Here is a 16,809-nt window from a genome sequence, read left to right as displayed (position 1 = left end):
GAGTGTGTGAGAGAGAGAGAGAGAGAGAGAGAGAGAGAGAGAGAGAGAGAGAGAGAGAGAGAGAGAGAGAGAGAGATGTAAAATACCTTTTAATTGAACGCGGCCGCCATTTTTTTTTTTTAGTACAAAACTTACGTAATACCGGATTACGTGTTCGAACGTAATGAAAATGCGACAAAAAACTGGAAAAGCATACGAAACACTAAAGACTCTACTCTGGAGAAGAATAAGAAGGAGGTGGGGGAAAAAAAATTTGAAGAGATGTCGTTTGTAAAATGATTGTTGTGGTTGTTGTTGTTGTTTGTTTGTTTGTTTTCGTGTGTTTCAACAAAAAGGTAAATCAAAAGAAAAAAAAATCGGAAAATAATAATTATTATTCAACTTCAGACTTTTTGTTTTCCCGCTTCTTCTTCTTCTTCTTGTTCTAGTTCCCCGATCGCTTCTGCCACTGCCACACGGCCACACAAACACAGACGACGACGACAACAACACCGGAAACACAATGTGCAAAACGAAACAATGCGGACAAAAGGAAGGAATCTTCGTCGTCGTCGTCGTCGTCATCTTTCCTTCTCTCCCTTTTTCTTTCTCTCTCTCTCTCTCTTTCAAGTTTCTTTTCAATGACCGTGTTTCGAACACAAAAGGATAAAAAAGATTTATTATAACCATATTTCCTCCCTCCCTCCTCCTCCTCCCCACCCGAGTCGGTTTCTCTATCTTTGGCTTTCATTTTAGACTTTTGGATTTTAAAATATACGATCTGTTTCTCTTTCTCTCTCTCACTTTCTTCCTCCCTTCTTTCCCATACCCTGCTATACGCAATATATCGGCGACAAATTTTCTCGTGGCTCTAAATGATGGCGATGGTGATGATGACGTAATGATGACGTCGAAGGAGTACGAAACGATTACAAACAACCTTTCCCCTCTCTCTCTCTCTCTCTCTCTCTCTCTTTAATCCTCCCGGAAATTTTCTTTTTTTTTTTTTCAATCCCATCGTACTATCATCGTTCCATTCATTCCAATCATTCATTCAATCACTTTCGAGGAATTTTTTTTTATTTTTATCGTCGTAAAAGTCAATTTCGTCGACTACGCCACCGTAAGGGATAAGAGATTTTCAATTGAATCAATCGGGAAAACTCGGGGATGGGGTGATTTCCAAGGGTCGACACTTTACGCCGCGATTATTATCATTATCACTATCATTACTATTTTCCGATGAGAGAGAGAGAGAGAGAAAAATCTTTTTAAAAGCGTCGCCGTTAAGCCGTTTTGTGAGGAGGGAGAAGGGCGCGAATAGAAAAAAAACGAGAGGATTATTAAAAGATGAGGGATGAAAAATAATAATAATGATAATAATAATAATAATAATAATAATAAAATCAAAATCTCATTCAGACAATCCATCTCTCTCTCTCTCTCTCTTTGTCTCCCCCAGGGTTTTTTTATCGCATTATACGGTTAATTCGACTTTCAGATTTTCTTTTTCCCAGATTTGTTACTTGTTTTCATTTCTTTTTTTTTTTTTTATTTTAAATTGTATTTATTCACCGAAGGGGAGGGAGGGGGGAAGGGGGGGACAATGGTTGGTTTCGCTTCGGTCGGTTTTTAATCTTGTTTGAAAAAAAAAAAAAAAAAGAAAATCCTTTTTTCTATTTTACTCTATGGAAATCAAAATGGCGACGATTAATGAAAAATAAATAAAACTGTCATCGTGTACAGGAATGATAGAGAGAGAGAGAGAGAGAGAGAGAGAGGAGCGTAAATTTTGCGGTTGTCACGTGTAAAATTTATAAGAAAACGCGTGCGTGAATTTTTACCCGCGTACATGCTGCGTACCTGGTTTACGCACGAACCGGCGGCTTTTTTTTTTTTTTTTTCATTCCACGCTGCTCTGATTAGTTAATTTTTCACATTTTAAAGAAAAACCCGGAGGCAAAATTATTTAAACAAATCTTTTGGTATATCTTTTTCCTTTTCCTTATTACGAACCCGAAATGTTCTATAGAATGTTACCCGCCCTTCCTAATCTTTGAATCTTTTTTTTTCGATCTTAATTGATATTAATTAAAAAAAAAATAAATTAAATCACGAATTAAATTTCTTACTGCCATCTTTATTATTTATTTTATGTTTTCATTCGAATCGGACAAACCAAACAACAACAACAACAACAACCAACGCGAATATTTTTAGTAAAAAAACAACCAGGGAAAATTCTCCCCTTCTCTTCCCCTTCCCCGTCCTCGCGTTCGTTAACCGATCGGATTCAAACGTACGACGACGACAACAAATTTTACGTTTTGTTTGTTTGTTTGTTTGTTAACGTAACAAACTCCCTTTAAAATAACGATGATGATGATATTAACCGCGACGATAAATTTGACTCTTTTTCCTACGACAAACAATAAACAAACACGAAGAAAACAAACGAGGAGAAAATTTTTTTTTAAAACGTACAAAACAAACGATCGAACAAACAAACAAACGAACAAACGGTCGATAACAAAGGAAAAAAAAAAAATTTTCGTTTTGATTTATTAAAAATAAATTCGAGTCGAAGGTTTTGAACAACAAACAACAACAACAACAAATTCATTCCGGTTTCATGAATTATAAATAAATATATATATAAATAAAATCTCTCTCTCTCTCTTTCGAAAAATTTCCTTTCTTTCTCTCTCTCTCTCCCCCCGGTTTTTTTTTTTTTTCACATGATTATTTAATGAGAGATACCGATAACGTGGCATCAGAATAAATTTTCATCCTAATTAAAAATCAACGAAACGAAGGGTTTAAAAATAGAAAAACCTTTTAATAATAATAATAATAATACCCATTAATAATTTAATTAATTATTAAAGGATAAAATTTTTTTAAACTTTATCCCTTTTCTTCCCCCTTTCCCTTCCCTCCTCTTTCTCCAGAAAACTAAAATCTTTTCCCTACCCTCCTCCCTCCCCCTACAAAAAAATAATAATAATAATCCGTCGAAATAATTTTTTTTTTTTTTAATATTGATTGATTATAAGATGAACAGGGACAAGAGAGAGAGAGAGAGAGAGAGAGAGAGAGAGAGAGATGACACAAGTGCGTGAGAGGGTGAGAAACTACAACAACAGCAACAGCAGCAGCAGAAGGAGCAAAGAAGAACACGAATGGAATTTTAATTTTCTTATATTCCTTTTTTCACATGAACGCTTTCAACACAAAATTCGATTAAAGTGACACAAAAAAAAAAAAACCCCAAATAAAATTAAGGGGGCGAAATCGAATGAATGAATGAATGAATGATTGGATTGGTGGGTGGGTGGTTGGTTGGCAAATGGCGGTAAAATTCGAATGAGTTTTTATTTTTTGACAGATGGCGTCGGATTTTTCATTTCCCCCTCGTGTCGTCCCGTGCCACCCCCCTCCCCACTCCTAATTCGATTTTCGACCAGAAAAAATAATAATAATAATAACAAAAAAGAAAAAAATTTTAAGGTTGAATAATTCTATTGAAATCCTTGTGTTGTGCGAAAAACGTTAACGTTTTTTTTTTTTTTTTTTTTTTTTTTCCCCTTCCTTGTCGAAACGATTCTCATTCTATTCTAGCAGAAGAAAACTTTTTTAATTACGTTGTTTTGATTTATAATTAAAATGAAAAGTTTCTCGAAACGAAATTTAAAAAAATAAAAAAAAAAAAAAAAATTTCAAAAATGCGTTTTCGAATCGGATACTACCCTCAGCCCCACCACCACCACCAACATCATTCAAGCCGAGAATATAAAATGGCTCACAGCCTTCTACTACTGCTACGATAATTTAAAAAAATTCATAAAAATTTGCATTCATTCATTTTCCAATGAGGATATTCAAACAACAGCCACGATAATAAGTTAATGACACGACATCCGAGTAACGGAAAAACAAAAAACGATGGCGATGGCGATACTGTTCGGAAAATCTTATCGTCTCCTGCCACGATTTTTCTATTTTCTGAAAAATATCGAAATGTCGGAAGGTGGAAATGAAATCGCGACGACGAACGTCAGAAATGACGATTAATCGAATAAATCGAAATGCTTTTACCGGAAGTGATAATGTCTACGTGACACCCGTTCGAAAAGAATGTCAGAAACCTGAAAAAAACCGTTAAAACCTTCGCGATCGCGAGCGAAAACTGGGATCAAATTAAAACAAAGACACGTTCGTTAAGGATACAAAAATCAATCAGGAGCGTAACGAGTAAAAATAATACAAACAAAAAAAAAAAAAAAACGAAATAAAATATAAATACACCTAGGTAATTACCTCTAACGTTTTATTATCATTATCATTATCATCATCATCATCATCATCATCATCATCATCATCATGATTATTATTATTATTATTATTATTATTATTTAGACCAATTTCGATCGTAAAAAAAAAACCGTTGCTAATAAATGTTTTTAATGGTTTTTAAAAACCTTTCGGTCGAAATTTATATTAAAAAAAAAAAAAAAATCATCCTCCCTTCCCCCTGCTGACGCTAACTTAACCGCCACAACCACCACCACCACCACCATTACCTCCGCCACTCTCTCCTCTACCACCACCACCACTCGAAAACGTTTTTTTTTAAAGTTTAATTGCATCCTTTCACGTTTACCATTAACAAAAACTATTTTTTTTTTTTTATTGTTTTAAAAACTCTTCAAAAAGGGATCGTGGCAAAAGAAAAGAAAAAGGGGAGGGGGAGAGAGGAAGTAGGGGGTGTAAAAAAAAATTAATTAGCGGAAGAGCGAAAAGAAAAAAAAAAATTTCTCTACGAGGGAATAAAAACAATCGACAAATTTCACCATCTTCTTCTTCATCAAAGAAGACAACCGATAAAATTTTATTGTTTGCCATCATCCAAGTATTCGATAATACGCGCCCGCACGCCCACCCCCTCCCCCCACCGCACACATACGTGCGTGTGCGCGTGCGTGTCCTCAGTCGTACATATATATATATTTTTTACAAAACGAGAATTACGAAAAAAAAAAAAAGAACTCAATCACGCGTGCGTGAGTGCGTGCGTACGTGCGTGCGGTTGTAAATGAACGTTAATGTTAACGTCCTCGTTTCTGCCACGTTTTTTTTTTTTTTTTTTTTTTTTTTATTCGTTTCGTCGTTTCGACGCAAGCGAAATTTCAATTGGTTTTGCAAAAAAAAAAAAAAAACCGTTTCCGCTTTAAAAATATATATATGGAAAAACCGTTTCAACTTTCTCAACACCGTAACGAAAAATTTTCTCGTTTCGTTTATTATTATTATTATTATTATTATTATTATTATTATTATTATTAAACGGTCGCAATTATTTATTTCATGTTTTTTCGATCGGCGGGTTATACTCTATAACACCGCGCGTTAATTACGACGACGTAATTAAACGCACGCGTAATTCGTTTCGTTTGGCAAAAAAAAAAAAAAAAAAATCTCATCTTGTCAATAAGCCAGACGACGACGACGACGACGACGACGATACGAGATTTCTTAATTAAAAATCCGGGATACGTGGGAGGAAGGGAGGGAGAGAATAGGGAATAAAGGGTGATACTAGGTATCCCCCCCCAAAAAAAAAAATTAAGAAAACCTTATAAGGAAGCTAAAGGAAGTTTTCTTTTTCTTCTTCTTCTTATTAAAGCGCGTTCGGTTTTCATTTTATTACGGCCGGAAAATTTCAATACAAACAATCGTTGTTATTATTATTATTATTATTATTATTATTATTTGTGTCGAGTGAAAGAAAAATCGTTTGCGAATCAATAATATACCTCTTTTGATGATGATAATGATAATTAAAAAAAAAAAAAAAAAATTGCTAACTATTGCTTAAACAGCATGAAATTACAATGGAAGAAAAAGCAGAAGAGAAAATTTTTTTTTTCTTTTTAAATTTGTTTGCGTTCGTCCGTTTGTTTGTACGTGTGTGTTTGTGCGTGCGTTTTAGGAAAATGAATGAAAAGTTTCTCTCTCTCTCACTCTAATATATTTAAAGTTTATTTAATAAGATTTAACTTAAACGGAAAAAAAAATTTGCGGTAGGCGAAAGAAATCAATTTTTTTTTAAAAAAAAAAATGGCGGGAAAAAATAAAAAATTTAATGGCGAAGAACGTGGCAGTAGTAGTAGTGGTAGTGAAAGAGAAATAAATTAAAATCGTCTCGTTAAATTATAAAATTGAAAAATTTCGCAAAAAAAAAAAAAAAAAAAAAAAAGATTCGATTTAAGCGACAAAGAAAGAAAGAAAGAAACGCGATTAAAATTCTATTACCACGATCGTTCCCGGCATGTGAAAAAGTCGTCACGCATTGAATTTTAAAACGAATAGAAAACAATTAGACAATTTTTTTTTTCTTTCTTTATCCACGACCTTTTCAAACACGTGAAAATAAAACAATTCGATTTTTAAAAGTTTTTCGCGCCAAAATTCAAATTTTCATTATTATTATTATTATTTAAAAAAACGAAAGCATTCACGTTAATAATTTATTATGAAATTGTAACGGTTCGGATACGAGATAAAACAGGTATAAAATAAAAACGAAAAAATTTCCGGCAATTAAAACAAAAATAAATAAATAAATAATTAAATAAAATAATTAAATTTAATAAATCAAAAAATGTGTCAGCCTCGAGAAGAATAACGTGGAAGAAGAAGAAGAAGAAGAATAAGACAAACATAAATTATGCGTTTTCGAGATGGTCGTTTGTTGATAAAAATAAAAAACACCATCGCGTGCGTTTCCTTACAAGAAAAAATTATTAAATTTTTTTTTTTTTGTTTAATGCGAATAAAAATGACGATTTCGGCGGTTGGCGGCAGTGGCGGTGGCGGTCGTGGCAGCAGCGGCGGCGGCGGCGGCAACTGTCAAATAAATCACGCCGATGGCCCGGTGGTCGAATTAATGATTTCACCCTCGGGATAATTTTTTTTTTTTTTTTTTTTTTTTTTTAAAGTAAATATTTTTGATTTTTTTTTTTTTTTAATGAATTATACGCCGCTTTAAGTTTTAAGTAATGCGAAACCGCGACCGTTGACGTCGTGACGTCATCGTCGCCGTGACGTCATAATTTACCGCTCGTCGACGTACGTACCCCCGCGGTTAGCCATTTTTACATTTCGTATTTAAAAGAAAAAAAAAAAACTTAATTTAAAGCTCCCTCTCTCTCTCTCTCTTTCTCCCTCCCGGGTGAAATGATGCGGCAAATTAGTTTAGATTAATAATAATAATAATGATTATAATAATAATAATAATAATAATAATAATAATAATAATTTATAGTGCTCGTTCGTAATGAGAATTTTTAATCGTATAAAAAAAAAAAAAAAAAACTCACCATGAAACAATCAGCGCCTTGAAGGCAGTCGTTTTGCTCGGTTTTCTGATTGTCGGAAAACTAGAAAAAAAAAGAAAAAAAAAATTCAGTCGTGGATTTACAATTCAAAACAAAATCCGAATGAAACAAACAAACGAACAAACGACAACAAACAAAACAATCGAAATCTCGAAAGTAAAAGCGCAACAAATCAAATTCATCGACAGACAAATTTTCCCCCCTCCTTTTCTCCCCCCCAACTCTCCGTCTTTTATTATCATTTCGTAGAGGGAATAAAGTTGGCGAACCTGCGACGCTCCCCGCCCTGTCCCCTTTACTACCCCCCTCCAGTCAAAAACTCGCATCTTGCCAACAACAACAACAACAAATAACAATCTCATTTGAAAATAAAACGACGCGACATTAATTTTTTATTATTATTATATTCGCACACGCGCACGTGCTCGCACACACTCACACACGTGCACACTTTTATTATATATATTACTTATATACGTATTATTAAAAATATTGATAATGATAATAATAATAATAAGGAAAATATAAATTAAATATTGTATGTTGTTGGTCGTTGGCAAAATTTTTAACATGTTCGAATATGTGCGATAAATTATTTTTATTTATTTTAATGTGAAAGATGTCGGTCGGTCGATTTGTTGGGGAGAAGAAATAAGAAAGGAGAAGAGAGGGAGAGGGAAAGAGGAAGGGGGAAGGGAAGAAATAAAGGGAAAAAGGGGATCACACACACACACACACACGAGAAAGAAAATATTTTTCTCATCAATAATAATTTAACTTGACGCCGCCATTCCTTGGAATATATATGTATATGTATTTTGGCACATTATCAATATTATTTATTCATTCATTCATTCATTCACTCTTACAGAGAGAGAGAGAGAGAGAGAGAGAGAGAGAGAGAATGCGTACGTGTACGTGTATCGTTCGTGAGAAGAATGAGAGTGAGAGAGAGAGAGAGATTGAGAGTTTGTTGGCGTTCGAATTTTTCATTAAAAAAAAAAAATGTTGACAATATATGCATAAACCCGTGAAAATTTCTAACATTATTAAACATCCGTTCGATAATTATGGAGAATAATAATAATAATAATAATAATGATGATGATGTTAAATAATAATGATAATAAATAATAATTATCACTATTATAACCGAGTTCAATTTAAGTAAAAAAAAAAAAAAAAAAATGAAAATGAAAACGATGAAAAGAACGAGGAGGCAAATTAACACAACAAACTTAACCGACAACATAAAACAAACAAACAAACAAACAAAAAAAATAATTAAAAACAAACGGATAGGAAAAATAAATAAATAAATAAATAAAATGTTGTTTACGCGCACACGCACACACACACACACACACGTATAAATTTAAAAAAAAATTAATTTTTTTTTTTGAAAACTCGTTTTTATTTATTTATTTATTTATTTATTTTTCGGAGTCTCCTTTTTTTTTTTTTTTTTTTGCTCTTTCTTACGACTCATTTGTCGGGGTCCCCTTGGGGTCCCCACTAATTTTTTTTTTTTTTTTTTTTTTTAAATTTATTTATTTAATTTTAATTTTTTTTTTCTCTCTCTCTCTCTCTCTCTCCCTAAAATAAACAAATAAGCCTAAATAATAATAATAATAATAATAATAATAATAATAAATAAAAAGTCGAGACCATTAATCCACCGAGACGGAGTCTCTGTTTACATTTTATTGTTCTCTTTATTACTCCATTAATCAAAAAAAAAACTAATGGGGGGAGGGGAAGGGGGGGAGAAAGGAGAATTCGGTCGAAGGAAATCGAAAAAAAAAAGGTTAAAAGGGTAAGGAGAGGGGGATGGGGATAGTAGGGGTAAGGAAAGTAATACGCGTCGCCTAAGTATATTAAATAAATAAATAAACGAACGTTTCGAACGCACGTTCACTCGCACGTTTTATCACACGTAACAAACAAAAACAAACAAACAAACAAACGAAAAAAAACAATTTTTTTTTTTTTTTCAAAATCTTAATTACTCTCCGTGATAAATTACGTTTTGGAGGAAAAAAAAAAAACTATTTCGTGAGGGGGGGGAGGGAGAAAAGAGAACGCTCTGAAAATTTTTTTTTTTTTTTTTTTTTTTTTTTTACGGCTACCATTTCTCATTTTTATTACTGGGGGGATCTCAGTTCGTTCGTTCGTTTACTCCCTACGTACGATAAATCCCTTTAAATCGTCTTCGTCGTCGATTACGTATCAATAAAACGCTTATTTATTTATTTATTTATTAACTAACGTCGTCTGCTGTTTAGTCACGACGACGACGACCTGGGAAAAATTTTACGACGTAATCGAAGGGGTCAATATAAAAGTAATTGAGTTTTAAATTGCTGACACGTCGAGATTCTCGCGCCAAAGTTTCATCATTATCATCATCATCATCATTATCATCATCATCATCATCATCGTCATCGTCAATATCATTATTATGATTACTGAACTTTTATTAAGAAAAAGTAAATAAACAAAAAAAAAACGGGGAAAACCATAAATAAATGAAAATTTCTCCCTCCCTCCCCCCCCTTCCCAACTTATAATCCCGCGAATGAGATTAGGTTAAATATGGATTAACCTATTACGATTACAAAGATTATTTACCGTAAATTAAATCTAATCATTACTTAATCCGCGGATTAAATAAATAAATAATTAAATAATTTTTTTTTTTTGTTATGAAGTCGAATAACTAGCGGAAATGAAAATTTTCATTTAGCGGGTGAAGGGAATGGAGAGGGGGACGGATGGGAAGAGAGGAGGAAGGAAGGGAAAGTGCCTTTATCGTGTCAATTACTTAACAAACAAAAACAAACAAACAAACAAAACTCGATTAAAAACTAAACTAATAAAACTACAATGGCGATGAGAATGATGAAGATGGAAATGATAATGATGATGATGATGATTAAATACGATAAATAAAAATGGCCGCTTAATGAAATTCATTATTATTATTATTATTAGTATTATTACGAAGGAGGTTTTTTTTCTTTTTTTAAGCAGTGGGGTGATCATTCGACCGTACAAACAAAACAAAAAATTTTTTTTCTCATTCGTCCGACTTTTCAACCTGACGATCTCATTTACACCAATCGTCGCGTTTGTTTAAACAGACAAACAAACAAACAATTTTTTTTTAAACGTCTCTTCCCTTCTTATCTATCCCGCGTTCTTTTTTTTTTCATTCCCGCAAACTTTCCCTTTTTTTTTTTTTATTATTCATATCGTACCCGTTTTTTTTTTTTTTTTTTTAGGAGCACGTGACATTTAAATACAACATTTATAAAATGTTGAATGATGATGATGATGATGATAATAATGATAATAATAATAATCAAAAAACTTTTCAAAACAAAAAATTAGACTTTTTAGTTTTTTTTTTTTTTTCAAACGTTCATAAGTTAAACATTAAAATGTAATTTTTAGTATTAATAATAAAAATATAAAAAAACCGTAAAACCGACTAATTAGTTTTTATTGCGAATATAAATTTTAGTTTTTAAAACTTTAAATGGAGGGAGGGAAGGAAGGAAAGCGAAAAAAAATTATTATTATTATTATCGTCAACGCGCGCGTCAGTTCGTGTTTCATTATTATTATTATTTTACGTCGCTTATTGCGGGGAAATTTTTTTTTTTTTTGGTTTATGTTGGAGCCCTCGACGGCGGTTAGAAAAAAATTACGAAAGGTCAAAGGGTGAGCGAAAGAGAGTGGGGGAGAGGGGGAGAAAAGAAAAATCTTTTTCCCGTACGCGAACCATTTTGTTTTATTATTATTATTATTATTATTATTATTATTATTATTACTATTACTTTTATTTAAGATTGAAGGGAGGAGGTAGAAAAATAAGAAAATTTTACGAGCAAAAAAAAAAAAATAATAATAATAATAAAACGAAAAGTTTATCGAAGAAGGCGGTGGGTTATATGTAAGGAAGAAAGGAAGGAATGAGGCGACGGTGGCGACAATGAAGGGGTAGCGGAGAATTTAAAAAAAAAACTTTTTCCCTCGGATTATTTTCCGTTTTTTTTTCCTCCTAACAAAATTTTACGAAAGCAGATGATTCTCTTTGCCGCCATATTTTCATTTTCTAACTGTCAAAAGCAGAAGATATTTTTCAAAACAATAAAAAATAAAAAATAAAAAACCCTTTTTATTTACGTCCGTAAATATTTGAAAAAAAAAATAAACGCGTTTAAAAATTGTTTTTTTTTTTTTTTTGCCAATAATATTTTAACGATTTTATGGTTTTTTTTTTTTCTTTATAAATTATCCCCTTCTTACGTCCGTATTTTACTTCCTTCCGGTAAATATATATATATCATTTCCGAATTAATAAAAAAATTTTCGCGCGTTTTTTTTTTTGAAATTTTCTAATAACGTGACGTCACAACATTGCGTTCATCGTTTAATTTTTTTTTTTTTTGAAACAATTAACAAGTTTTAAAAAATTCCCAGGCACGATCGTTTCACATGGGGGGGGGTGGTCTTTACAGGGGAAAATTAAAGGGGGGGGGAAAAAGGGAAAACAAAAGGAGAAAGAAAGAGAGAGAGAGAGAGAAAAGGATGAGAAAGAAAAAAAAAATTTTCGTTTCGAAACTGGGGAAAAAAAAAAAAAAAAAAAAAAATTCAATGTTCCAGATGTTAAAACGTGATAATTTTTTTTTTTTTTTTTTTTAATTTAAAAAATAACAAACAAACGACAAAGATTTACAAACGACAAACGACAAACAACAAACGACGCGAATTCCTGTTTTTTTTGTAACGATTCGTTATTTCAAAAATTTGTTTTTCTCTCTCTATCTCTCTCTTTCCATCCCGAGAAATAAATTGTCGGATAAGGCAAAAAAATAGAAAACAAACAAACAAACAAACAAGGTTCGACAACAAATTTTTTACATATCAACGTTTGTTATCGATCGCGGGGAGGGAGGAAAGTTTGTGTAATATTGTCAAATTTTTTTTCGTTTTTTTTTTTTTTTGTTTCGATAAGTCGAGTTTTTACTTAGGAATAGTACGAGTATTAGTAATAGTAATAGTAATAATAATAATAATAATAATAATAATAATAATAATAATGATGATGATGATATTTATCACATAATGAGATTATTAGCCGGAAATCCTGAGGGGGGCTAACGAATATCTCGATTCTCGTTATTTTTTTTATTTTTATTTTTATCTGATTTATGCTTGTCCCTGTTTGTGTATGCGTGCGTGTGAGGATTATTTTGTTCGTTTTAATAAATAAATTTAAATTTAAATTTAAAAAAAAAATGTTTTTCTCCAGAAATTAACATAAAAATAATAATAATAATAATAATAATAATAATAATGATAATATTTTATTTATTTCCTTCATTCGACCCCCTAATCCTTTTCCCCTCCCCTCCCCCCTCTAAAACGAGATGAGTTTTTTTTTCCTTCTTCTCCGAAAAAAATTTATTCGAGTTCCAAAAACATTCCGAAATTTTTTCGTTTGGAATGGGTGGTGGGGATGGGGTAGAGTAGGGTGAAGGGGAATCATTAGGAAAAGTGAAACTGCTGGAAAAAAGAAAAAACGAACTGGACGAAATCCAGATACGAGCGTGCCTGGAAATTTTCTTTTTTTTCAACAACAATTAAACAACCGTGTAAAAATTAAAAATAGTAAAAAAAAAATTATTATTACGTCACTCCAGCGAAATTTTCCCGCCATTATTTTAAAAATTAAATTAAATTAAATTATAATAATGGCGCGCAACCAAATTTTTTAAAATCCAATAAATAATTTATTTTTTTTTATAAAAGAATCCACCCGATTTTGCAAATTAAGAATAAAAAAAAAAAACACGAAACGTATTCTACGGCCACGGTGTTATCATCATCATCATCATCATCATCATCATTATTATTATATATTATTATTATTATCATTATTATTATTATTATTATTATTAAAAAAAGAAAAAAAATCGCGGCGCTTGAAGGCTCGAAAATAATTCGTTCATACGAATATGCAAGTTTTTTTTTTTTTTTTTTTTTTTTTTTTTTTTTTGTTTCCCTGCGAAGGCGCCTTAAATATATTATCGATGAGATCGATCGATCGATCTATCGATCGATTCATCGAAGCCCCCCCAGCATTTTGACCACACAACAACCGAAATAAAAAATAAAAAAAATCTTTTCTCTCTCGCCTTTTTTTTTTTGTCCAGCGTAACACAACAACACAATCGTCTTACGACTTTATTCAAATCTTTCAATTGATAATAATAATAATAATAATAATGTAAATTAAATTGCAATTTAAATCTTTTGGCCTTTTTTTGGCGTTAACTCTCGATCGGAAGTTTGTGGGTGGACGACACGACCAAACCCTCCTCCTCGACGTTGTCGTAACTGACTCCACCCCGTTCGTTTAAAGCCTTAAGGCTCCCTTAAACCTTTTTTTTTTTTTTACGTCGCACAATTCGAAAAAAAAATTCAAAAAAAACTTTTTTTTTTTTTTTTTTCCTTTGAATTCTTAACAGAAGCAAAATAAATTAAAAAAAGAAGAAAAAAAGAAGAAAAAAAAGTAAAAAAAAAAAAAAAATTAACTAAAATAATTTCATTAAAATTACCTTTAGGCATAGAGTAATAAAACCAGATCTATAAATCAGGTACGCATAGGCTTCGCATACATCTTTTTATTTTCTTTCTCTCTTTCCCCTCCTTCTCTCCCTCTATTTCTTTTTTTTCTTTTCCCCCTATCTCTTTCCCATCTCTTTCACTCACTCTTTCACTCACTCTTTCTCTCTTTATACTCTCTATGGCTCCTTAATCCACCACGTTAATATAAATTAATAACGCGTGGAGGAAAAAAAAAAAAAAACGTACGCGACGTTAATTTTATTTATTATTATTATTATTTATTAAAAAAAATTACGCGTTCATAAATTTTATTACGTACGTAATACATTATCATTATTATTATTAATTATTATTATTATTATTATTATTATTATTATTAACGTAATTATTCACGTGTGATAATATTCAACTGAAAGAATTAGAATTTAAAAATTTTGTTTTTTTCGATACAATCGATAAAATCGAAAACAACGACCACGTGTGATATGATTATACACGTGCATAAAAACATTCACACACGCACGCACGCACGGGACGCACGCACGTTAATTAATTAATTATTAGTATTATCATTATCGACGATTAATAAAAAAAATAATTATTAATAACAATTACACTCGAACAAACGAGTAATAAATACTCATTAAGATAACCAAACGAAAGTAAAAAAAAATAATATTAATGATGATGATGATGATGATAATGATGATGATAATGGTAAATCGAATGAGAACACCTGCAGAATAAAAAGAAAGAAAGAAAGAAAGAAAGAAAAAGAAAAAAAGAAAAAAAAAACTCGTTCGTTGATTCGTTCCTGATGAGTCCGAAAACCTTGATTCGGTCCTATTATTATCATCATCATCATCATCATCATTATTATTATTACTATTTTTTTTTTCATTTTATTACTCTTTTAATTTAATACACGTTTTTTTTTTTTTTTTTTTTTTACATGAATGTTGTTTTAATTGGAGGAATACCTGTTTGTAATATTACCGAGTAATAATAATAATAATAATAATAAACCGAATAATCTCGTCGTATTTATTTATTTATTTAAAAAAAAAAAAAAAAATTATATATACGCGCGTACTTTAAAAAAATTATTATTATTATTATTATTATTATTATTATTATTATTATTATTATTATTATTATTATTATTATTATTATTGCCATTTTTAATTTTTTTTGGCGGGTTCGAATGATCGATTTGAATTGAAATAATCCTTTTCCGGCTTTTGATTCGTTTTTTTTTTATATACAAACAGTAGAAAAACTTGTAATTAATTAATTAAGTAATAATAATAATAATAATAATAGTAATATTAATGATAATAATAATAATGATGATGATGATGATGATGATGATAATATTCGGTTTACTAAGGTAATTATCATTCCAAAAATGTTTTTTCATACAAGTTTCAAGTTTTTTAAGTTTTTTTATTTTTTCGTTTTCGTCCGTCCGTTTGTTTGTTTGTTTATTATTATTATTATTATTATTAATCATTAACGAATTCGTACGTTAACCCGTCATTTGCCGTTTAAACACTTAAAGTGGCAGGAATGAAAAAAAAAAAATTTTACACGATTATAATGAGAGAAACGCACACAACAATCGAAATTATTCGAATTTTAAAATTTTAAAAATGGCGGGAAATATGAAAATCGTGACGTATGAATAATTTTTTAAAAAAATGGCGGGAAAAATGAATCGTGACGTATGATTAATTAAAAAAAAAAAATGTCGAATTTTCTTTCTTTTTTTTTTTTTTTACAATAAGAATCCTAAAAGTGTGAACAAAACATTTTGTTTTCTCTCTTTCTCTCTCTCTTTTGTTTCCTCTCTCTTTCTTTCTCTCTCTCTTTTGTTTCCTCTCTCTTTCTGTCTCTCTCTCTCTCTTAATACTCCTACACTTTTGTAAGCTCTCTGTTAACAACTTTTCCTCCTCTTTTTAACCCTCTCTCTCTCTTTCGTTTCTTCTTTCTTTTTTTCCTTTCGCTTTCGTGTTTACTTTTTCTCCCTCTCTCTCTCTCTCTCTCTCTCTCTCTCTCTCCGAACGATGAGCGCAAAATAAGACAAAATAAATAATTTATTCCGAGGTTCCTTCTAGAAAGTTCTTTCGCTCAATTATATTTTGTTTGCAAAGTCTTACTCAATTAGAACGACTCTTGATTTTAAAGCTTTAAAACTTTTGTAATTCATTCATTTTCAAATTAAATTTAAACTGAATTTATTATTATTATTATTATTATTATTATTATTATTATTATTATTATTATTATTATTATTATTATTATTATTATATGCACGCTCTCCTATAAAATTTTCCAACTTTTATTTATGTTGTAATAAAAGGTTAAAATTACTTTTTCACTTTTCCTTTTTCTATCACCCCCCAAATTCGTCCCTGCCTTACCGACGCCCCCAAGACCTTTTTACCCCTTCCCTCCCTTCCCTCTCTCCCTCATTTATCCTTTCCCGATTTGCTACGTTGGTGTTCGGTTCTGTTCGGTTTGTTTCTTTTATCCGATTTTATATATTTTAATATATATCACCACGACCACTCGGGTAAAATTTTAAATGATAATGATAACAATAATAAAAAGGGGGAAGAAAGAGAGAGAGGGGGGGGGAGGGGGGGAGGTGAAAAGAAAAATATTATCCGGCAAAATTTGTCACGTCATCAATAAAAAAAAAAAAAAAAAAAAACCTAAAAGTTTGGGTTGAAATAAAATAACAGAGAGAGGTAGAGAGAGAGAGAAAGAAAGTTTACACAGCAAACAA

Source organism: Pediculus humanus, genomic scaffold (genome assembly GCF_000006295.1).
Source record: "Pediculus humanus corporis 1103172108318 genomic scaffold, whole genome shotgun sequence".
Taxonomy (NCBI): domain Eukaryota; kingdom Metazoa; phylum Arthropoda; class Insecta; order Psocodea; family Pediculidae; genus Pediculus; species Pediculus humanus.
This window is presented reverse-complemented; position numbering follows the sequence as displayed.